Genomic DNA, 20,839 nt, shown 5'->3' with positions numbered 1-20,839 from the left:
GTATGATATAGTTTATATTTCCCTTAGATATCTACAATTGTGGGCTCATCTTATGCCTCTCTACTGGGAAAGACATATATGGTCATAATGGACAATAATTATGGATTATCTTGATATGTAACAATCTAATCAAGATGTCATTAATTTACAGAGTGGTTATAATAAAGTAAAAGTCATGAAAAAGGAGGATTTCAGAGCTCTGATCAATAAAACGACCAGTGGCTTCATGATGAAGAATATTTCAAAGAATATGATGGAAGTGATGACTGATGAAATGAGGAAGAGGAGGAAAAATGGTTCAAAGAAATTGTTCTCATTTTGTAAACATATGTTTAATTATTTAGAATCTCTGGTAGTTGATCCATAATGAAACATATCTTGAATGAGAATGCATATGTATATAAAGACATGGACACACAAGCCTCTTCAAGGTTATCAGTAAAACATTTTCTAGATTCTTGTGACAAAAATTGCAGGAAATTTTTGACATCCATATTAAAATTCAGGTTATAGTCATGATTGAGAAGAAGACACAATTGTACCATAATATTGTCTATGGAGGAATTGATTTGCTGATGCTGCTGATAAATAACTGAGGCCTATAGTCTGCATGAGTTTGCCACACTTGCAGCATATTTAAATTATGAAGGAAATAATTTGGAAGGAACATATTTACAGCCATGAAGGCCATGCATTTTAAAAAGGAAGCCAATGAGTTTAGGTTACCAATTTAATGATTTAGTTGTACATCTTTAATAAAAAAATATCCCCATGTGCATTTCAGCAAATTGCTTCTAAACTGAGTATATGATTATACAGATCAAAAGAAGGTGTTCAACTATAAATTATCCAACATATGCTCTCCTGAGAACAGTTACAGCTCTTCTTAGACAGATGCTTATTCAGACATCATTTTCTGCTTTTCAGCTATCCTAATTTGACTGAATTTTATATTTGCAGTTTAAAGAGGGAAGCTCCTACCTTTTAAAAATCTAGATTTAAAAAACATATATATGGAGACTCCTTCTTTGGGCAAATTAAACGTGTTGCAAAGGACACTGGTCCTTGGATTTAGGAAGAACTGGATCTAAATATCACCTCAGACATTTATTTGCTATGTGACCCTGGAAAAATCAATTAACCTTTCTGTGCCAATACCATCATCTATACAATGAGAATGATAGTATCAATAGCTTACTCCCAGGGTCAATGTAAGGACTGATGAGATGATACATGTAAAATGCTTCACAAACCTAACAGACAATAAATGTTAAGTATCATTGTAATGTACCACAAAGGAAAAAAAATACTTGCTGGGAGAAAAATAAAATACCAACACCCCTAAAACAATGTCCATGCATGCCCTTTGCATATTTTGCTATAGTTTTTGAAGTTTGAAATGTCGTTTAGTGCAAGAAACTCAAATGTTTGTCATTATTTCTCAAAAAGTAACTCAAGAGGGAAGATTTAAAGACATTAGGAAAACTAAGTTGAAAATAAGAATGATGAAGATCAAAAAATTTAAGTATCTCAATGACAATTGTTGGCTCTATGTCATTTGACTACCAGGATTTTGAAGAAAAAGAGAATATAACCTGAAAAATAATTTGTCATGTCATGTTATTTCATGAAGGGGAACATTTCCTAGTGGTGGCCAGGAAGTCATACTTCAAATTCTATGTATAATATATTCTATTAATGTGACTTAACTTTTCAGTATTCAAAGAAACTGTTGTAAATTAAAGAGAAGGCAGATCCATGTATTGGTGGAAGGCCTTTTCAGAGGATTTTCTTATATTGATAAAATCAAAATATTTTGCACAAGTATGTAAAATCAATCTAAAAGTTATTTTTGTTTTTGGAAAGGTAGAAAATCATATCGATATATCAACAAAGTTATTAAACACGTGCTTTGTAGCAGGTGATAAGCTAAATAATGGAACTCGAAAGCTAAAGTGAAAAAGAAGTCCTTAAGAAGCTTATTTTCTGAGGGATAAAATGTGTACATTAAAAAAAACATATGCATCTATGTGTTTGTATATATATGTTTATAGTTATTTCTAAATGTTTAGTATAGCACATATCTAAAATAGGCAGATAGGTAGGTAGGTAGATAAATAGATAAATAGATAGATAGACATAGATGGATAATTCAAAATTGATCTTAGATGTAACAGAAAACAGTAACTGGTGCTGATCAATGGAAAGAACTGGCTCTGTGCTGCTGGAATTGTCTTAATATTACAGGCAATGTTCTAAGACATGCAGAGAAAGTAAAGATTTGCACTGATAAAGGGGTTTCCTTACTGGGAGATCTCTATTTCAATGAATGAATAAAATAGTATTTATTTAAATATTTACTATGGGTAAAGCCGTTGTACTAAGTTCTGGAAGTACAAATAAATTAAAAATAGTTTCTACCTTTAAGGACATTATATTCTAATAGGGTTGGGAGGTGAGGATTACCTATAAAAGAGCACTGAAATTGTAGTGCTAATCTTACATACATTTGAATTACTTGAATCCCATTGGGATCACTGACATTATTTTTTAAAAGGGTTTTGTGTAAGTATGTATGTGTGATTGTATATAATATTATACATAATCATACAATATTAAATATGTGCCATCCATCTATCACAGTGCTAAAGTGTGGAAGATACCATATGTAAAGATCCTGTGGTCTTATTTAGGGAGACCAAAATTAGGAAGGAACTAAGACAATTAAAGTAGAAATAACAAAGTATTCACTTATCGAAGATGCAAAGTTATAAATCTATAAAAGCTGTATAATGGTAAAGTCTTAAACACAACGTTGTTGACAACAAAGAAAACACCATTTCCCCTAAAATATTAATTCTTAATTCATTTATTTACTTCAATCCAACTTAAATATTTATATTATTTATTGGCATTAATTTGTTTTGAAATTTGCCTTTAAAATTTTTAGGAAATGAATTCATTTCCTCTTCTTTTACTTCCCACCCTTCTTTTTATATTTGCTTCCAGAGTTGGGCTAAATGTAGCTTTAGGCTTCCAATTGGCCACCCAGTCTATAGGAGTTCAGAAGAGGGTCAAATAAAAGTTTACATATAATTACTCTCCTTTTCAAAGTAGCTTTAGGGAGTGTAAAACCTTTTGAAAACTGGAAATGGCATCAAACACTTTGGGATATTTAATACCTTAGAGATCATGAACTTGCATTTAATTGTAAGTTGATATTATTAAGCAAGTACACTTATAGCTTGTGTTCATTATATATATATATATATATATATATGTATGTGTATATATAATGTATGTACATACATATATATATAATAGAAACAGAATTTATATATATATGTATATATACATATGTATATACTTATGTCTATATTTAATGGTAAAAACACTAAACTGTTAAAAACCTAATTTATGAATGAACCCAATTATTGAATGAGAGGGTTTGCCCCAACTCAGTAATATCTCAATTTTTTTTTATCTCTTTGCCTCATTTTGAATTTCAGTTTCTTCTAGTAATTTAAAAATATAGTTTATAGCTAGGTCTTCAGAAATATAGATAAAAGGTCCCAATTCTCATTCAATTTCTGAAAATAATAATGCATACCAGGTAAAGCCACTATTTAACCCCAAGGAAAAACATACGGCTACACAGGGGGTTCCCAAAATCTTTTACTATAGCTCCAAGTACAGTGATGCATGATTCTAATACACAATACTTAGAAGTCTCAGGTTGGCAGATTACTTGATTGTTTCTCTTTCATAGAAATGAAATTGAGACACAATTGTATCATAATAGGAATGATCCTATGTTTCTGATTAAATGGCTCATTATTCATCTTTGTCTTCCCTATGGTTATTATTTTAAATAATTTGTTCAGGAGAAATTTTCTTTATAACTATTCTTCAGATACCTTGTTTTATTGAACTTCCATCTTCTTATTGATATCTAACCTAGCTTATAATGTTGCATTATGAACTTATATGTTCTTTGGAATATATAATTCCATTCCTTCCTGACCTTCTAGATGGATGAAATATTGTCTTGTGGTATTTGATTTAATTTTCTTTCTTCTGTTTATATGTAAAGATTTTTATTTGCAATAGGAATTTTAAAATGTAATCTCTGTATTTGTTGAAAGATATAATATAAGACTGATTTCAGAAAGTAGTCTCTAGATTCTTGTGATTAACATTTTATTTTCTGGGTCTAAAAGTTCTGGGCAGTTTTCTTATATTGATTTTTATGTTGTACCATTCAATTTTTTTTGCCTTTACTTTATATTATATTATATACTTAAAGATATGGAGAAGTAAACCAGTGTAAGAAACTTGAGAGATCAAAGCTTCAGTGTTGTTTTGAATGACATGAGGTATGTGATTAACTTTTGTATCTTGTGCATCTCGCATTTTAACACAAAACAAAACATAAAAAACACTGTTTTTAGGAATTAAAAAGGGCATAACAGACGACAAAGAAAACTTAGAAAGAAGCCCAGAAAACTCAGGAAGCTTTTAATACAATGTGTATCAGTGATTTTTTATGTAAATTAAAAGATGTAAACAATTTGAAATAGAAATTTATTGCTTTGTAGTGAATCTTCTCTATGTTCTGCTGTGTACATAGAAATGTTCCTTCGCCCTTACTGTTTTGTATTTAAATTTAAAATGAAAAAAAACTTTGTTATAATTCTTCTCCCTCTTTAATAAGTTCTACAATTTCTAAACAGATCTATAAATTCCTCCAAACTCAAAGCACCATCTTATACTTTAGGATGTCCTTCAGAAAAGAAATGCACTTGAAAATTCTTGTATTATTCCCTTGATTATCTGGTGAGTCTCTTCTTCATTCCTGTTCCAAACCATGAAAGTTTTCAGTCTTTTGATAGTATCTTAAGGGCTTGAATAATACTCAAAAAAGAATCCTCAAATTCTGGAATAGCAAATTCTTTCCATAAAGTCTGAACTGTGATCATTCCAAGAGCTCTCAGCAATTAAGCATCTATAAACTAGGGATTTTAAAAGTTTCCTTCAGAAGGCTCAATCTCACTCATTCTCACTTTCTGGGTATATGTTTCTTCTCTCCAAAAGAGTGGATATCTCCAGATAAGAAGTTAAACCACTCTTGGACTGTGTCAAGATTCTGAACGTCAGAGTCTAGGAAACTGGAGGTGGAGAAATGGTTGATCTCTCAGGCCATGTGAGTAAAAGCATGTGCAATGACAATATGCATCTTCTACACTAAGATGTTAGTAGCTACTGTGGAGTAGATAGAGGGATGATGAGAGAAGGAAGGCTTTAAAGATACAAGGCTCTACCCATTTGGATGTAGGTCAAATTTTTTAACTGTTGTGTTTTTCTGGTCTGTTCTGAACTCTGTCAGTATCTCTCTAAAGAGGTAAATCAGTTGTGCCAATCAATTCTATCAAAAGAACATATGAAACCATCAAAATCCTAAAGAATTTTGTTTTATTCTGTTCTACTCCATATATTCATGAGCGTGGAGAAATGTGAAAGAAGAAAGTTTGGGAAAGAATGATATCAAAAAAACAAAAAGATTTTAACATTATTTCAGATGATGAAAAAAGATAAACATTATTAAAAACATCTTCACATATTAAATATATGAGAAACTCATTTAAATTTGTTAAAATTTATTTTTATTGTGTTGTATCTTTATTTTTATTTTGAGGGATTTGGGGGGATATCTTCTGATCTGTGATTTCATTTATGTAAGACACCCTCAGTAAAAAAAAAAAAAAAAAGTTATTTTACCAATTCAGATTTTCATTTGTTCCACAAAACTTACTGATAAATAGTTAAATAACTCTACAGGATTGCACTGTATATTTCAGAGGCAAGACAACAGGTCATTCTTGCTGTAGGTAAGATTCCCATCCATTATATCCACTATTTTTCATGAGAGATTATTCAAATCAATAGTAAATTTATTGTATTTGTCATAGAAATAAAAGCTACTGGTAAAACATCAGGGAAAAAATAACAACAGCAATGTTCCCTTTATGTTGAAGTGATAATTTCCATTTGTGATAAAAGCCTTATAACCATATAAAATCATCACTATCAAAGCATTAGAAATTTCATATTATATTAAAAATCTAACTGTGAAAGCAGTATCCCTTTATGACCATGACATCAAATAAATATTTATGACGTATTTTCTTATTATATCAATATGTTAAGATTATTACCTCCCCCCATTAAAATTTGCTTTACTTTTTATATTTGAGGGAGGGATTCTAGATCTATGATTTTATTAGTGAGTGATTCTCAACTTAAAATTCAATGGCTCATGGCAACTCACCGATATTTTAAATGCTGCTTTTATCTGTGAGTAAAGTGTTATTAATACAATATCTCATCTACAAATTCATCTATAAATGTTTTCAGCATGTATCAACTAGTTACATACTAAATACTACAATTTTGTCATCTACTGTAGCACTACATATTTTTTCAAGGTTAAAAATAGGGATTGGGTAATAAGCCTCTGGTCTTGTATTTGGGGATTTGGTTAGGAAGCTTATGTCCAACCTAGACACACATTTCTTGATTTCATATGATTTATTTATATGGCTTTATATAAATTTTCATGTAAACTTTTTTTTTTTTTTTACATTTCTTCTCAACCCTCCTCTTTCCAATTTAGAGCCCTGTGATTGAATTCTAATCTATTTCACAATCTATCCCTTTTATCTGTTTCTTCTCTTAAGGCTTCTAAATGTAGTATTCTCTGGATGTAAAAAATATTTTAAAAATTGAATTTTCATATAATTGGTTTATTTTGTCATACATTTTATGTTATACACTTAAAAACATTATTCTGAAAGGGGATCTAAAAGATTTCCAAAGGGATTCATGACACAAAAAATTCTAAACACCTTTATTCTAATTAACTTTACTATTACTGTGACATTCAGAAATATTTTCTTTTATTAAAGTCTGAAGGAAACATATAGAATATGTAAGATATGGAAAAGTAAAGAGGAAGTAGATTTTTCTCTCTTTCTACCAATTCTTTGTTGCCTGAGCTGTCAGTAAGGATTAGGAGTGACAATATTAATATTGATTTATTGTAAGTTTCTCATTAGATTGTAAGCTCCTGAAGAACAGGAACTTTCTTTTCTCTTTATCTTAGCAAGTCCTAGTGCTTAACAAATTTATGGAATACTGTAGGTCCTTAATAATTGATTGATTGATAAGCTAATACCTATCTATAGCTGCAGAAAAAGGACAGGACAAATGGCAAATAGAAAAACAATGGCAAATCTTGAATATGCTCTCTTTTATTCTCCCTTCTAATGATTCAACACAAAAACCTTGAGAGTACTCTAAAGATGTAAAATGCCAGAGCAACATTGAATATATCTGCTTATTCTTTATCATTGACATCATTTTACATCATAGATAACTAAGCAGGTAAGGTGGGAGAAAGATGAGAGAGATTTCCAGCTGATCCCTGAGTGGTGCTGAGAAGCAATGTCCCTAAATAGCATAACATAAATTCATCCATGATTGACTAGAACTGCATGAAATATGAACCATATTTATATGTGGAGCAAGTCAATAGGTTGTGTAATATTTTTGCTACCTTTCTTGAGAGGCTGAAAATTATGTTGGCCTTCTTGGTCCCTGAAAAGGCACTTTGTTCTGTAAAGAATAGTCTACAATGACATTTAAAGCTTTCCCCTGGATTTTCCAATAATTTATGAGTCAGACAATTTGGATTATTTCTCCATAAATACATCATTTGCCATTTTCTACCATAACCTTGTAAATTTTCCCTGAAGTTTATTCAATTCAATGAAACTCAGCAGGTATATATTGAACAGGTAGTATGTACATGATTATAAAGAGCTGGGTATGCAAAAATAAAAGGCAAAATAGTCTTGACCCTCAAGAAGATTTCAATCTATCAGAGAACTCTAATAAATGTACATGTCAGTATTCAAATCATTTTATCTTGTCAACCTTGTGTGCTAGTTTAGAGATAATCCTATGCATTTGATTTTATACATCCTTAAAATTATCATAGAACAAAGAAAGCATAATTATCACAAAATGCAATATTACTAAGTAGAAATAAATAGAGGAAAAGCAATTAATAATGTTTAAGTGCCTTCAGATAGCTAGGCCTCAAATGGGCATTATATGAATTTTTTAATGGAATAAATTAGCAATGAAACAATAAAGCTTTAAACAATTAAACAATAAACACTTAATCAAAACAAATATCTATATTAACAGCAAGGAATAGTGACTAGAAATCAGGCAGACTTGATTTCAAACCTTACCTTTGACCTATGCCAGTTATGTGAACATGGGCAAATCACTTAATTTTTCATTATCCCATATGATTCTCTAATGTTGTGAATTCCTCCTCTCCCCTACCTCCCCATTTCTATGTAGGGAGATTCCACCCTTGGAATTCTCTATAACAACAAAGTCATAGATCCTTACAAGAAAAAAATATTTCTAAGATCTCTTAATAATATGAAATGGGATATTATGAATTAAAACATATATGAATTAAGATACATGGAATTTCAGAATTTCTAAACAAGTTTTTTTTAGAAAATGCTTTCATTTGGCACTTGAATTTTAAATAGGCATCATAATTTCCATTATAAGATAACATTAAATAACAAATTAATTTAAAATCAGTGTACCTGAAAATATATTTGGTGTTCTTATTAAATTAAGTCCTAATTTATTTTTCTATTGATGACTATCTTATTATCACAACACATGCAATATGCTTATTACCTTTTAAATAAAATAGGAAGAGGTATTTCTGGGTTCAAAAAAATCTGTCTGCCATGCCCTTTGTAGTTGATAACCTGCTTAAGGTAAAATCTAATCAAGTGTAGACAGATTAAGTCTAATCAATATTAATGATGAATTCTTCCATTTTTTCAAGTGGGTCCCTTATCCTCATTCAATTCCTTTTGTTCTGTCTCATTTCTGACTCCCTCCAATTTCTTTTTATGTTACTGTCTCTCTTTTGAATTGTTAAAATCTGGATAAATGCTGTTACGTATCAAACTTTGCCATTAGAGCTGCTGGATCTTGGCCACTATCAAGGACAGATTTGAAAAGCAAGTGAGCAGCTTTTATCAGCTCCTTCAGCCCTCAATACCTGATTTCTCTCTCCCCTCTCTCAACAAAAGAAGCATTTAAGTAAGAAGTGAATGAAGTTATTTTTTCCATCCATCTGAGGCAGCAAAATAGCTCATGAGAGTGCATTTTGCTGAATTTTCTCTCTACAATCTGTTGGAATTTGAGCTGACTTTCTGAACTTCTGGAATCCCTTGGTAAAATTCATATTCACAATAGTCATCACATTTGTGAATGTAGACTTAACTCTTAGTTACAAAATTCAGAGTGAATATGACAGTTCTGTGTTAAAAAGTAGTTTTGACATTTCCAATACTCATCTTTATCTCAGTGGTTTATAATTATGGAAGACTAATACTTTGATTCTTCCAACTCCTCTTTCCCCCTTCCCCACTCAAAAGCAGAAGGAAGAATATAAACTATATGGAAATGTGTAAGCAGAATTTTGCCCTAAGGAGAGTAGATACATTTATAAGATATGATATGATGGACTGCAAAAATTCCATTTTGTCCCTGAATTCTAAATCTTCCCATTACAGTCTTTCCTTTCACTCTAGAATGCCAATTTAAAATGCACATATATTACCTGGAAGAGGTAAAGCATCATTTTGGATTAGCATTAGCACAATGACTTTCTCCTAGCTAAGTCCAAGTCTTTGAAGAAATATAATACCTAGAAAAATTAACTTTTCAAAGAGACCAAAAAAAAGTGATGTCTTAGAGAAGGAGCTTATTTCTCAGGACAGCATTCATTAGTGGGTTGTCACATTAGAAAGCTCCAAGAAAACCCTCTGTTATAAAAACAAAGCTTGAGGGGCAGAGCTTGGATAGCATATGGGATGCAGCAACCCTGATGAATTTGCTCAACATTGCCTTCCAAACAATTTTAAAATATGTCATCATAATTGAATATGAATGGGAGGAGCGAACACATAAAATAGAAGGAAATACTATAATGAACTAGAAACTAAAATTCAATAGTGTATTGTTTAGCAGAGACACACTTAAAACAGAAAGACACAAATAGAGTTAAAATAAAGGGCTGAATCAAAAAAGGGTGAACTTACCTCTAATTTAGAAGGAATTAAAGTAATAATTAGGAGATATTTTGCCCCACTGTATAGCAGCAAATCTAACAATCTAACAAAAAAATGGATGAATATTTACAAAAATGTAAATTGCCCAAATTAATAGAAGAGGAACAATTGCTTAAATAGTCCCATTATAAAAAAAAAGAAAATAAACAAGCCATTAATGAACTCTCTAAGAAAAAATCTCCAGGGCCAGATGCATTCACAAGTAAATTCTACAAAACAGTTTAAAACCAATTAATTCCAGTGCTATGTAAACTATTTGGAAAAATAGATAAAGAAGGAATCCTGCCAAATTCTTTCTATGACACAAATATAGATACCTAAATCAGGAAGATCCAAAATAGAAAAAAAAATTACATACCAATATCCCTAATGAATATAGATGTAAAATTTTAAATAAAATATTAGCAAAGAGATTACAGCAACTTATCAGCAGCAAAATACACTATGACCAAGTAGGATCTATACCAGGAATGCAGAGCTGGTTCAATATCAGGAAAAGTATTATCATAATCAACTATATCAATAAAAAAACAACAGAAATCATATGACAATCTCAATAGATTCAGAAAAAGCTTTTGACAAAATACAGCACCTATTCATTTTAAAAATACTAAAGAAAGGGGAACAGCTAGGTGGCATAGTGGATAGAGCACCAGCCCTGAAGTCAGGAGAACCCAAGTTCAAATCTGGTTTCAGAAACTTAACACTTCCTAACTATATGATTCTGACAAAATCACTTTACCTCAATTACCTCAGCAGCCAAAAAAAAAAAAAATCTAGAGAGAAAAAAAAAGAAAAAAAAATACTAGAGAACATATGGATAAAGGGAGTTTTCCTTAAAATAATAAGCAGTATGTATCTAAAATCAATAGCAAGCATTATTCATAATGGAAAGAGGCTGTATACATTCCCAAAAAGATCGGGAGTGAAACAAAAGATCACCATTATCACCACTATTATTCAACATTGTACTAGAAATGTTGGCTTTAGCAATTAGAAAAGAAAAAGAAATTAAAGGAATTAGAATCGGCAAAAAGGAAATAAAACTATTACTCTTTGCAAATGATATGATGATGTACTTAGAGAATCCTAGGAAATCATCCAAAAACCTACCTGAAACACTTAACAACTTTAGCAAAGTTACCAGATATAAAATAAACTGACACAAATCATCAGCATTTCTGTTGACAAGGCCCATCACGGAGAAATAAAAAGAGAAATTCTATTTAAAATTACTGTTAGACAAAATAAAACATTTATGTGTCTACTTTCCAAGACAAACCCAAGAACAATATGAATACAATTACAAAACACTTCTTACACAAATAAAGTGAGATCTAAAGAACTGAAAAATATTAATTGCTCATGAATAGACCTAGCTAATATAATTAAAATGACAAGTTTGCCTAAATTGGTTTACTTGTTCAATGTTATACCAATCAAATTGCCAAAACATTATTTTATAGAACTAGAAAAATGATAACAAAATTCATTTGGAAGAACAAAAGGTCAAGATCATCAATGGAATCAATGAAAAAAAAATACAAAGTAAGATGTCTTAGCATTTGCAAACCTAAAACTCTATTATAAAGCAGCAGTCATCAAAACCACTTAGTATTGGCTAAGAAATAGAGTGGTGGATCAGTGGAATAGATTAAATACACATAACACAATAATCAAGACCTATATTAATCTAGTATTTTATAAACTTCCAAACACCAGCTTTTGGAACAAGAACTGACTATTTGACAAAAATTTTTGGAAATATTGGAAAATAATGTGTCAAAAACTTAGCATAGACCTACATCTCACAACCCATATCAAAACAAGGTCAAAATTGGCACATGAGTTGGGCATTAATGATGATACCATAAACAAATTAGGAGTCAAGGAATAATTTGCCTAACAGATCTTTAGAGAAGGGAGGAATTTATGACCAAAGAAGAATGAAAGAATATTATAAAAGGCAAAACATACAACTTTGATTACATTAAATTAAAAAATATTTGCACAAATAAAACCAACAGGAACATGATTAAAAAGAAAGTACAAAGCTGGGAAAAAAATTTTTTACAGCCAGTGCATCTGATAAAAGTCTCATTTGTAAAATATATAAATAACTGTATCAAATTTATAAGAATATGAGTCAATTCCTCAGCGATCAAAAGATATGAACAATTTTCAAATGATGAAATTACAGCCATTTTTAGTCATATGAAAAAATTACAGCCATCTATATGAAAAAAATGCTCTAAATCACTATTGATTAGAGAAATGTAAATTAAAATAACTCTGAGGTACTACCTTACACCTCTCAAATTGGCTAAGATGATTGCAAAAGGTATGATAAATGTTAAAGGGGATGTGGGAAAACTGGGACACCAATGCATTGTTGGAGTTGTGAAATGATCCAGTGATTCCGGAGAGCATTCTGGAACTATGCCCAAAGGGCCATCAAACTGTGCATACCCTTTGACACAGCAATGCCATAATTAGGTCCGTATCCCATGGAAATCATAAAGGAGGGAAAAGGACTCACATTGTAGCAGCTGTTTTTGTGGTAACAAAGAACTGGAAAATGAGTAGATGCCCATCAACTGGTGAATGGCTGAATAAGCTCAGGTATGTGAAGATAATGGAATATTATTTTTCTATAAGAAATAATGAACAAGCTGATTTTAGAAAGGCCTGGAAACATTTACATGAACTGATGCTGAGTGAAATAAGCAGAACTAGGTATACATTGTACAAAATAACAATAAGAATGTGTGATGATCAACTATGAAAGACTTGGCTCTTCTCAGTAGTTCAGTGATCCAAAGCAATCACAATGGATTTTGGACAGAAAATTCCATCTGTACCCAGAAAGAACTTTGGATAATGAATGTAAATCAACCCATGTTATGTTCACATCTTTTTTTTTTTCTGTTTTTTTTCTCTCACAATTTTCCCCTTTCTGCTCTGATTTTTCTCTCCTAACATGATTCATAAAGCATTGTGTATTAAAAATAAAATAAAATAAAGTAGAACAGAATATAATATGTATCAATTGGAATAAAAATAAAAGCAGGGGGAGCAATCCCAATCTCAGAAAGGACAAAAAAAAGTTGATTAAATTAAAAGAGAGAACCTGAAAAAGTATATTTTGTTAAAAAATTCTAAAAACAAGAAAGTAATGTCAAAAAGTTTTATAGCAAGTTTCTCTGATGAAAGTCTCATTCTGCGAATATCTTTCTATATAGTGATGTGTGTGTGTGTGTTTGTGTGTATGCAAGTGTGTGTGTTTGTAGGACAATCTCTTCAAAAAGCCTTCAACCTAATTTAATAATTTGTTACTAATATCATTGCCAAATAATTTAGTTTAGTCTGAAGTATGATATTTTCTGCAATGGCCCTAATCGTCTCACTAGACAGGATACTTAATTGAGGGGAATCATATGGAGGCACACCTCTGTGGAAGAATATGGAGCACAAGCTTTATGGGTTTTATAATTTTCCCTCTGGCAAGACCCAGACATTAGTACTTGCTAATGCCATTAATACTCTTTATATTTTTAATAGTTTGGGATAGAACACAATTTAGTAATCTCTATATAAAATACTAGGGACTTTAGCTAAACAAAGTGAAGAAATGAAACTTTTTGTTCTGAAAAAGATGAAGAAAACTTACCAAAAATTTCTAGACAATTGAAGCCTTATTAATTTCTGTAATGTTCTTTCAATTCATGTCAAACATAGATATGTACACATGATAAAGACTAACAAAAAATGAAAATCTAAAAGCTTTTAATACTATGGTCTCCTGTAACAGCAATCCACAATCAAACTGGTATATATTTACACTGTACCAGTCACTATTCTAAGAACTGGGGAAGTGAAACCAAATTCAAGATAGGCCCTTCCCCTAAAGGAAATTATGTCATGTTATGTCATGTAAGTTCATGATATATATAAAATAAGTTCAAATTTATGTCATGGAAGTGGGGTAAAAATGGTTCTCAGAAATCTCTAATAGGATTTTGGAAAATATATAAATTAAAAGAAAGAGGCAACAAATAACAATTGATAAATATCTGACAGAATAAAGAAGATCTAAGTTCAGGTTCTAACTCCCATATATACTGTGAAAATTTGGGAAAGTTTTGTAATTTTTCAGTATCTCTAACAAAGTAATGTGCAGAAAAGGTACTAAATAGCATAGGTTTGCACTGGAAACAAGGGTAACTCATCCAATATTCTTTTCACTTGTCATCATCTGTTCAATCTTAATTTGTAAGTTAAAATAGACATGGATTCTAAATTAATGTCCAATACATTCCTTGAATTTCAAGGAATTAAAAATGTTTTTTTAAAGCATCTTATATGTTTAGTCACAGCAAAAACACAACTTCAGATAAGAAAAAAATACCCTCTTTGTCTTTTTTGTTTATTTGTTTACTGTGATAATAGTCGAGAGTCTAGAGAGATCCTTAGTCTCTTCTGAAATATTCTTTTCTATTTCAGGCAATATATTATTCATAATGAATACATCGATGCCTATTTTTGTCATGAAGCCTCTCCAGAAAGAGCCTGCTTTTTTCCTAATTCAGTTTGAGGAGCCAGCATTAGTTTGTGGTCAATAGCACTGAAAGTTGTTGTTGATTTCTTATCAGTGAGCCATCTCTGTTTGACTCATTTTCTCAGTCCATTGCTAAGCCCATAAAGGAGACAGATTTGTCTCTTTTTGCTCTTTCCCTCATCCAATCGTCTATCTTACTCTAACACACTGATGCTGATCTCCCACAGTCAGTTGGTTCATATAGCTTAAATATTTTCCTCATACTTATCAATTTCCAATTTGGAGATGAAATAGCCTCAGCCTACAGGAATCCGCTGGTCTAGTTAGTATTTGGCACAGGAATACTTAGCTCTATGCCATATTGGTACTTTTGAAAAATGAATTACATTTTACCATTGACTTTTGTTATAGAAGGCACAAGGCATTTAGGGGCCATAAATCAAAGGAAAGAGGAGAGACGTAAAGGGAGAGATGGCAACCAGGGTTTCCTGGGTGAATTGACACTGTTTATAGCTTATCTTTTCCTATCCTAGCTTTCTTCATCTCTGAAACTATAAGTAAAATAAGATGACTTAGAGATTCAGAAAGACATTTTCTGTCACTCACACACCTCAGCAGCCCAAAAGGGAAGCACTCTCTATTCATGTTGATGGAACCTCATGCTTTTTGTTCCCTTTCTGCTGACAGAGGTGCTGTATCTCTCTGCAGTCACTGTATTGGAAGATCTGTGAGCCAATTAAATTGTATTGTATATTATCAGAAATAGTTTTAACTCACCAACAAAACTATCCATTCCACAGTAGGCTTTAAATGTGCATATCAGAAATCAAATGGTCCATTAATCATCTATTTCTATTTTATTATATTTCATATATAGAGTTGTTATATGAGTACAACTTTTATATATGCAATCACAAACTAGTTTTGTTTGCCTATTCAAAGCTGATGCTCTCTCTTGTTAAGGACTATACCTAAGTATGAAAAGGCAGGTCAGTTCTCCAAAAGCCCCAACAACTATGAATTATAATAACCCTAAAGGAATTGCAAATCAGCTTTTACTGAAACATGTTGCTTGTGGATTGGGAATGAAATAAATTGGAGGCAAGAGGGAAGAGGAGAGAGGTCAGAGAATGTAACTGCCTCTCAGTTTCCTTGTATCATCATCATCCTTTCACAAGAAGGGATCCATTCTGCTGGACTTAGTTGGATCCCCAGCAGCCACTGGCAGGTGGCTCCTGTAACATCTAGCAGTCACTCACAGGTTGCTCCAGTAACACTCTCTCATGTGGAATTTGTTCCTTTTGTTTACTCCTTTCTGTGTATTCAACTTGTCACCACCCCATTTGGGATTTTCTTGGAACAAATACGGGAGTGGAGGCATTTTCTTTCAGCTCATTTTATGAGGCCAGACTTGAACTCAGAAAGGTGAGTCTTCCTAACTTCAGATCCAGGACTTTCCCCACATTATAACCCTCCAAAGCAAACTGAATTCTCTATAGAGAATTGGGAATGATCAAATTAATCCCATGTTAATCTGTACAGTTTAGAGATGATTTTTCTTCTTAGCACTAAATCCTCTATAAACCAAACTGAAGCACACTGCATTGTTCATACAAATAGTTATGTGAAGACAAACCAAAATATTGTAAAAAAAAAAAAGCAGCTATATAGTACAGAAAAGTAAAATAAATATGTTAATGGTCAAAGAGAAATAACAGTGGAGACAGCTCTATAAATTGAAAAGGAAGGTATCAAACAGGGGAGTCACAAAATCATAAGATGATTTAGAGATGGTAAGAAACTAACTTCTAGTATAACTCCCTCATTTCAGAGTTGAAGGGACTGAGATGCCAGTCATTTGACATTAAGTGACAAAGGCAGAAATCTAATCCAGATACTTTTATTGCCAAGCTAGTGTTCACTTCAGTATATCATATTGTGATATTTTTTAGCTGAAAAAACATTTAATATTTTATCTTCATTAGCCCTCATAATGATTAAAACTTCCATTTAATATCAGAAACTAGGATGGAAATAAAGACAATGTAGACAAAGGGAATATTAGCAACCATTTAAAAATCCTCTCAGTTGTAGGAAATGTAACTTAAATAGCAGACTAGGGGAAAACTAAGTACATTAGCAAAAGCCTGGCATCTGAAAGTAGATAGACAAGTTATAAAAATCATAGGGAGTCTTTAAGAAGGAATTGGAAAGGTTCCAATCAGAATGCATTTCACTGAAATTTGAACTGTCAGCGTCAGCAGCATTTAGTTTCCAAAAGCTGGAGAGCCACTTGACTGCTGAATAGAGTCTCACTTAAAATCACAAAATAATCATGACTTTGACATTGGATTGCTCTTGATTTATGGCCACAGTTCAGTCTCATCATGAACATTCAGAACTTAGCTGAGATGGTAAAAAATTGACAAGTTTCTGGATATGTTGAGCTTTGTCTTCTGGAAAGTTTTAAAAGCAGTTCCAGTTACTGAATTGAACAATGATGTGTTACTAGATAACAAGCGTTAATTACATTGTATAAGAACACTGAGATTCTTTTGGATAACTTTTTAAAGCAAAAATGAAAATAAATTTTTATTCTAATGTATCTTCTAAGATCCCTTTAAAACTTCTTCCAACAAGCTTCTTTCAGTTAAGCTATGACTATAGTTGTGTCCTTCCCAGAATGACTCTCTAAGACAGGCTACTCTTTTACTAATGGAAAGCCCAAAATGAATCACTGCTATCAACCCAATAGACATTATTGTATGGTAGTTAAAGAGCCAGTTTTGGAATAAAAAAAAATAGGTTCAAATCCCACATGAAACATATTGGCTTTGTGATGGAGACCAAACTACTTAACTTTTCTAGTAACTTTATAAGACTAGAAGATGCAAAATATTTGCTAATTTTTTATAGTGCCTCCTATGATATAATGGATCTTAAAAATTTTAGAGATTAATGCAATAAATAATTCCAAAGAGCATTTTGATTAAATGCTCAAAAGAGCAAACATGGTACATGATTAAAGAAAGTTCGAGAGTTTTCCAATAGCATCAGGGTTTAGTGAAGCAAGGATGATCATTTTAAAATTGTGTCAAAAATGCTAGTTGTATAATATGAAAAGAAAGATAAATTAAAGAAGTAAACAAAACAATTGCTTTTTGTAGTTGACAAGATTTATTTAGAAAACCCTAAAAAGTGAACATAGAATTGAAACAAATTCAAATAGTTTCAGCATATTAAATAAATTTACATAAATCCTTAAAATTTCTTTATGTTATCATCAAAACTCAGCATGAAGAACTACAATGCTAAGTTCCCTTCAAAGTAACTTCAGAAGCTACAAAATATTTGGGTATGTATCTACTAAGATTCACTCATTAATTATATTAATCCAATTAGAAAATATTCTTTGCAGAAGTAAAGACAGACTGAAATATTGAGAGAAGCATTAATTTAATGAGTACCTTGAGTCAATATAACAAGAAATGCCAAGTTAAATAAAAACAATTTACTTCTTGAATAAGAAATCAAGTAAATAAATTATATTTTATAACATTAGAAAAAATAATGAAATTTATGCAAAGGAAACAATGGAGTTTCCAGAATAATAATAAAAAAAGATTAGGGAAGGAATGTAGTTAATCAGAATCAAATCTTAAATTGTACAACAGAACATTAATCTTTAACATTGTTTTGTGTCTATTAAAAATAGAGTAGAATAGATTAGATTAAAAGCATAGAGAGGCAAGTAATCACAGTAATATAGTGTTTGAATCAGCTAAGACCGAATTAGGGAAAGGCACACTATTTAACAAAAATTGCTGGGAGAACTGGACAGCAATATCAGAAAAAAAATTAGATTTGGGCCCATACTTCATATCATATATTAAGATAATCTGCAGATATGTACATGACCTAAAAAAAAAAAACAAAAGATTATATCCTAAATTAGAGGAGCTAGGAAGAAATTATCATTCATGTCGATTGATGAGATTAGAATTCATGGTTAACCAAGTGATAAAAAGTATCACACAAGATGCAATGAACAGTTTTTATTTTATTAAATATTTTTGCTCAAATCTAATACAGTTAAAATCAAAAGGAAAAAATGGTAATATTGAAAATATGTGTAGCAAGTTTCTCTCAGAAAGATCTCATATCCAAGAAACTAACTTACAGGAGTCATTCCCCAATAGATAAAGGGTCAAAGGATATGATCTGATAGTTTTAAAAAGAAGATATCAAAGCTATAAAGTACTACATGGAAAAATACCCCAAATTACTAAAAGTTAGAAATATATAAGTCAAAGAAACTTTAATAAATTCTATCTCATATCTATCAGTTTGACAAAATGACAGAGGAAAAAAATGACATCTTGCAGAGGCTACAGGAAATGGAAACACCAGTGTACTGTTGATTGAATCTTAAATTCCATCCTGGAAATTTTGATCCCTAGAAAACTACATTAAATTAATTGGTTTGCCTCAAGTAAAAATTAAAAAATAAAGAACAAATGTGTACAACATATTTACAACAGTTAATTGAATAGTAATCAAAAAATTGGAAAATAAGGGTAAGGATGTCCTATTTATTTGGGAATGGTTGAGTAAAACTAGCATATCAATGTAGATCACTACTTGTCATAACAAATGATGAAATGCATAGTTCGAGAAGAAACTGGGAAGATGTGATACAAAAGGATGTGAACAGACTGAGACAAGACTTGTCACCTTTATTTAAACTCCAGTTCTTATTTCCTGGATTAAAAATAAAATCCTGCTTAACTATTTAGAGCATTTTAATATTTATTTCCCTTTTCCTTACCAAACTTCTTAAATCTTATTCTGATATGAGATCTGGTGATATGAATCTCTTTGCTGTTCTTTATATAAGTTCTTTATATAAGAACTTCTAATACCATGTATTTTGATTGACTGTCCACTATAATTGGAACACTTTCCTTTTTCACATCTTCTTAGCTTCTCTGGTTTCCTTCATGCTTCAACTAGCATTTTACCTTTTTAAAGAAGGTTTTCTTGATTACTCTTAATACAATGCTTTCTCTATAATAACGCTTCTAATTTACCAGACAAATATCGTGTGTGTGTGTGCGTATGTGTGCGTGTGTGTATGTATTTCTTTGAAAATTGTCTGCATTATTTGAATACCCTTTTGCATCCTCAGTGTTTAACACAGTCCCCATAATAAGCATCTAATAAATTCTCATTGACTGACTCTATGGGTAGAGTCATTTTTTTTTTTGCTCATACACTGATCCTATATTGTAATGTTCTTCTCTAAAATGTGATGTTCTCTGAGAGCATGTTTCTTGGGGGAGTGGGGGGGGGCTTCTGGGAGCAGCCTTAGTTTCAGTTCAGAGTAATAATCACCTCAAATTCAGTCAGGAGTTAAAGTCCAGATCCTTTATTGTCTCCTTCAAAATAACCCAGTTAGCTTTCTTAGAGGCCTATCTCTCTCCTTGGTTCCGAGAGCTCTTGCCCGCCAGTCCTTTGTCTCTGCCAGCTTCAGCCTCTCTTCCTCCGAATCTCCAGCCAACACAAAGGTGGAAGTTGGAATGAATCTGACTCCTCCTCTGAGAGTGGGTTTGTGGGCTTCTGTGTCTGGCCCTGAGAGCTTCTAGCTTATATCCCGTGCACTGAGTATACTCCAAACATTACATCACTAGGAAACCATTATTTTTTGTAGGATTAAATCATCACTAAATTAGATTTAACCATTGTCTCCTCAATTCCACTTAGTACCTTGAAAGTTCTGGCTCATAACATCTCCTTGGAGGATAAGATCAATCATACTGAACCATGCTAAATTAGATAATTATTGTCTCTATCAATTCCACTGTCTTAGTACCTTGTAAGAATCATTAACACTATATACTTCAAAGATAAGAATGAAAATTTAAAATTTTGCAAGCACTGTGGAAAAGTATAAATCTCTTAATTTATATACGAATTATATAAAAAATCCAAAGTAGAATTCAAACCATTGTTAAAATATGCCACTCAAATAATTCTAGGTCTT

Source organism: Antechinus flavipes, chromosome 6 (assembly GCF_016432865.1).
Source record: "Antechinus flavipes isolate AdamAnt ecotype Samford, QLD, Australia chromosome 6, AdamAnt_v2, whole genome shotgun sequence".
Taxonomy (NCBI): domain Eukaryota; kingdom Metazoa; phylum Chordata; class Mammalia; order Dasyuromorphia; family Dasyuridae; genus Antechinus; species Antechinus flavipes.
Note: the sequence above shows the minus strand (reverse complement) of the source record.